The sequence below is a fragment of the Cydia fagiglandana genome, chromosome 11, assembly GCF_963556715.1.
Source record: "Cydia fagiglandana chromosome 11, ilCydFagi1.1, whole genome shotgun sequence".
Lineage (NCBI taxonomy): Eukaryota > Metazoa > Arthropoda > Insecta > Lepidoptera > Tortricidae > Cydia > Cydia fagiglandana.
Window position 1 is genome coordinate 2,392,988 of NC_085942.1, and position 6,000 is coordinate 2,398,987.

Sequence of the window (6,000 nt, forward strand, 5' to 3'; positions counted from 1 at the left end):
CATATCTGGAAATGAATATTAGAGTACCTACCTTTTGGATTTAATTATTCACTAGAACATGGGTGCCTAGCCAAGGTGACAATCGCTTGCGCTACGACAACGAAATGCATTGTGCATCTCTATAACTCTTCCATATTAGTGCGACAGTGACAGTTGCGCTTCATTCGCTACGGAGTGTAAGCGATTGGCGTGTTGGCTACGCACCCAGGGCAGATTATTTTTCTTCCGATTTCGATTAAATCTTGTAGATAAACAGTTCCCTATTCTGTCATCACAGGCCTTTCCGTATATTGCAGACGATTTATAGATTGCTGTATAGACGACGGGTTTGGTGAGCTCATGCCATCCGAGGTTCCAGTCCCGATTTGCCTCCTGTGACACCTTCTGCTATCTAAAGCATTAAACCAGGCTTGATCGCATAGCCTTCTCCCCTCCACAATACGCTTGCGCCATCCATCACGGTCTTCAGCTAAGGCTTCCCAGGCATGGTGGTCGATTTTAAATGCAGATATGTCTCGCTTGACACAGTCTTTAAAGCGCAGCATCGGTCTTCCCACGTTCCTTTTAGCATACGCAACTGCACTAAGCAAGACACGTCGGGGTATTCTGGAGGTTTCCACCCGGTGCACATGCCCCAGCCACCGCAAGCGTCTCTGTTTGAGAATTGTTCCTATTCTGTAGGTACCTACATATTACGCGCAATTTCACCGTAAGTGTAAAAATCTTCCACTGAGTTACGCAAATGTATGGTAATTTCGTAACTTAAAGACATATTAGTTACACTGTTTTTGTCCCAAATTGGGATTTCGCATTTATTCCGCTCAGAATAAGGAGCTCTTTAATACCAGCCAAATTTAATTCAAGAAAATCGGCACGAAAATAAAATCAGTCTATCAACGGCTTTTTATACAGGATAAAATTCCAAACGCGACCCGAAATAACAAGACACAATGGAGATTTGAGAGGTTATCAACTTATCATACTAAGGTATCGACGTTTAGTTTAAAGCTATGACATAATTAATATTTTTTTTAATTACCCTTGGTCTTATGTACTTACTTCCAATTTATAGTCAATAATTGTTTTTATATAATTGTTGTTGTATTTAATATAAATACATCTATTATAAGATCACAAAAAGTGATTCCTGGCTACGTCTACAATTTTGTCCTGTACAATATGACAGTGCATGTTTTGGTGTATTATTAAAGAACCTGCTCACCTTATTGTATCAAGAGAATATAACTCAAAATGTATAATTTGGGTTTTTTTTTATTTTTATGTATAATTTAAGGATTAAATGTTTTAGGTTATTTTATTTAATATTTATAATAAAATACATTTAGTAATTTTACAATATTTGATTGTAATCCTACTCTATCTAAATACCGTTTGAATTACGATTCAAAACAGTGCCTTTTTATTGTTAAAATTGTATTACAATTATATACCTATATGTTTTTGTTAGTTACCTGTGAAACGTAGAATATATTTGTACATTGTAGTTATTAGGAGCCGTCTACATGATTTGACGTTGTTAAAGTTAATTAAGTATTATTTATTAGCTCCAACGAAATTTCATGGTACTTGTTACAAATAAAATACCTTTAATTTTAAGTATTTTATGTATGAGTTCCTAGCTAAAAATTGAAAAAAATTGAATCATGCCACTGCAAATCTTTATTACATTATATAAAAAATCACTTTACTTAAATGTTGGGTGAAAATACCTTTAATTTTAAATATTTTATGTATGGATTCCTAGCCAAATGATCGAAATGTTATCGTATATATCTTGGTTATTTGAAGGATGAAGCCAGCATAGAATAATTGGTTTAACGAAACATTATGCCATGTTCTTAATGTTCTTATCTCGTACTGTTTAATTAATTTAAAATAAACCGTACATGCCTATCTCATATTCTTATTTGATTAAATGCATTTAGACTTGATCTTAACGAGTGTTGGTAAATCTTATAAGATTACACATCGTCTTTGAAAAGGTCATTTTTATACCAAGTACCAAGAAATTTCGTAACTTGAAGAGCGAAACCCCCAACTTACCAAAGTATCATGTTCTTAAACTTTACCCATAAAATGTCTTGCAATTTAGCATCAACTTGAAAGTTAAAATATGTTATTTAAATATTTACCAGAATATTGTGGCTTTAGAGTGTGACTCATAATAAAGTATCTACATTTTAAGTTGACTGTATATAGTATCTCCTATTAAACCAAAAAAAATCATGTATAATTACGATGATCAAAAATGAAATAGGTACATAATAGACGTTGTTTCTAAAGAACAAGGACTATAATATCTTATACTCTTCTATTTTTTTTTCGATCTTGTTGGATTTTACACCCTGTATACTTAGGTTTGATAATGACACCGCGATTTAAAATGCAAAATGTAAAACCTTATTAAAAGTTATACTCTAAAGTTACAGTTAAGAAAATTACTCGGTTGTTATAATATAAAAATTATAAAATAGAGGGGATAGTATTGTAGATATAAAACGTTATCAGATTACTATATAAAGCATTTGCGGAATGTATGAGCTTGCTATTGTAATGTATTTAGTTTTTATTACAATACGGTACAATGATTTTAAAAAGTATCGCAATGAAAATTATACTTGATATCACAGTTGCTGTAAACCTTAAGACGTCATATAGCGAATCTATTTTAACTGGCAAAATAATTATACAGCGCAAATTTTTTATTTAAAAGTTTTCGTAGTGTTTTTTTTCTATAAAAATCTTATAATAACCATACAGAAAAATTACTCTGTAAGATTATATGTATAATTCATATGACTGTTGCCTCTTTTCCTCTAGCCACCCAGACTTACTTGCCAAATCAAATGCAATTTCGTTTTGACAAAATAAATAAATCAAATTAGGAAAGGAGATTTTTATATAGGCCTTTGGGCGGTTAGAAGCTAAATCAAGAAATATAATTGTATAATAATTTATTTTGCACCTGTTAATAACTAAACAAAAATGATTACTTACAGGATATTTTTTTTTGGACGTCCCACGGGTAAAGGTACCTTATGGCGGTTGGCGCTTACGCTATTATTAACGCCGCTCCAATATTATTGCGGCGCTATGCGACGTGTAAGCGCCAGCCGCCATAAGGTACCTTTTGCCTTGGAACGTCACATTTTTTGTCACCGGCAGTCACAGTCAATTCATTGTCCGAGTAGAAAAATTAGAGTTAGACCAAGAAAAGTCTGCATTTTGATAGCATACGCAGTGCAAGTAGTATCTAATACATCACATCAAGTTGAACGTTTAAAATAACACTTTCACTGAGTGTGCTATCAAAATCGCTGCAGACTATTCTTGGTCTAACTCTATACTCTGTATCTTTAGGTATTTAAATAAAAAAGTAAAGAAATTTGTATATTTTCGGGTAGTTATTAGAACATTTATTGATTAACCAACCAAATACAAAACCGCCTGGATCTGGCACTGAACGACCTGACTTTCTACATTATTTGATCATGTAATGTTGTCTAAACTGGCTTAAGGAGCCATCTGAGGGTAGATTTTCTTTACTTTTATTTAAATAAATATTATATATAGGACATTTTTACACAAATTGACTAAGCCCCACGGTAAGCTCAAGAAGGCTTGTGTTGTGGGTACTCAGACAACGATATATATAATATATAAATACTTAAATACATAGAAAACAACCATGACTCGGGAACAAATATCTGTATCATCATACAAATAAATGCCCTTACCAGGATTCGAACCCGGGACCATCGGCTACTTAAATACTTTAAGATACAGACTATAACATTGTACCGCATTGAAGTAAAATAAGATAAGTTATCATTAGATATTGTATTATAAATTATATCATTTTGTAGCTAGTGTTTAATGTAAATAAATTGATTGACAATAAACTTTCTTACTTTAAGTCGTAATATATATTTTCCTACTTATATATTTTATATCCTATTTCCTCAATATATACTACTACTGCTACTGTACTATATAGTCTCAATTCTCCAGGAACTTGGTATTAAACAACGTCTTTCTTCCATCGTCCAGTGTCGTATTCTCACTTTCTTTGGACATATTACGCGTCGAGATGATACATCTGTGGAACGACTTGTAGTGCAGGGAAAAGTCGAAGGCACAAGGCGCGGTAGGTCACCAATGCGTTGGTCAGACCTAGTCAAAAGTGCATTCAATGAACCACTTCATGAATGTACAAGAAGGGCTACATACAGTACGGGAGGAATGGCGACGCATTGTGAAGCTTGCCACCGGCCCTGACATGACGACCACGACCACTCTGACAAGAGTGTGACGACAAAGAAGAAGATCCTATTTCCCTTTCCCTTGAGTCAAATATAACAGTTAGTAAGATCACAGAATAAATAATAGTACTAGGTACAGAAGACTCACTCTCTAACAAAACGCGTCTGTCACGATCAGCACAGATATGGCCGCTAGGTGGCTACAGCGCCACGCGCGGCTAATGGCAAACCCCAAAATTGGGGTCGAACGGATGTACCTTTAGCTACCTGTAGCAAAGCGACGAAATGGCGGAGTGAGCCATGCCTGGTAAGATCAATACTAGCTAGTAAGTATGATAAAAGGATAAGTGTGGCCTTCACATTGAGGCCTGTTTAAAGGGCGTCCATATTTTTTTCTGGCAAAAAAAAAGTGAAAGAATACGAGAAAATTACAGTAAGTAACTAGGTAAGTTACCCAATATCACCCTGTTTTACTGTATTGCTGCACAAACATAATATTATTATTGTTCTATTTCAAATGCACTCAAAAACAAAAAAAAACTGAAATGTTATCGAATTTTTTCGGTTCGAAATATGCCCTGCCCTCTGGAGTTGAAAAGTCCCTACAGCCGTGTCGTGATGAATGCTCTTAAAATACGCGACGAAATTAAATTTCTCCAGCTAATAATTACCAACGCGGGTGAAAAATGTCCTTCGAAGTCGACAACCTTAATAATTAGGACGCGAAACCGAGCTTATTACACGACTGCCCAAACAAAAAGAGTGTATTGTTTTCAGCGTTCATGTTTGTATGTATATATGTATGTGAGTTTCTTTATTCCACCATAACTTCTGAATGCCTTAACCGATTTAGATGTATGATGTATGATACATCATTAGAATCCTTACGTCATCCCGACTAACATAGGCTATGTGACGTTATTATAAAACCAATATGGCGGACGTAATACACAAAATTGCGTCACGTTTAGAAAAAAAAATCTTGCAATCCTATCGAGTGGGGTCTCAAAATAAAGAGCCTTGAAAGACGATTTAAAATATATATGCAGCATACGCGTTTAAGTCTTATTTTGATTAAATAAGGATTTACAAAATGTGCTAAGAAAAATAAATCCTTCTATCTAATTTAGTGAGCTATCAAATGAAAGGGTATTGACTGCTGATCATAAAAATATATACAAATCATCCATATGATTTGTATATGATTTGTATTATTTTTTTTTGTGTTTTTGTATTGCGCGCTGTACGCTTATAAATCCCAGGCGCCTTCGGCACCCTCATACTAAGAGTGTCGGGCGTAGGTAGTCCGACGTACGTGGCGCGCTGTATGTGTTCCAAAACCGGGCGCCTTCGGCGCCCTATTACTTAAAGCGTCGGGCGTAGCCCGACCTACGTGGCGCGCCGGACGCGATCCAAAACCGGGTGCCTTCGGCGCCCTCATACTAAGAGTGTCGGGCGTAGCCCGACGTACGTGGCGCGCTGTACGCGTTTCAAAACCGGGCGCCATCGGCGCCCCCATCCTAAAAGAGTCGGGCGTAGCCCGACGTACAAGACACACTGTACGCGTTCCAAAGCCGGGCGCCTTCATCACCAAATCATCCATATGATTTGTATATATTTTTATAAGGTAAAAGGAACTAAACACAAACATGTTCTAAATTGCCCTATTGAAATCTAAACCTGTGAACTTCGATTTAAGCGATAGGGTTTGAATTAT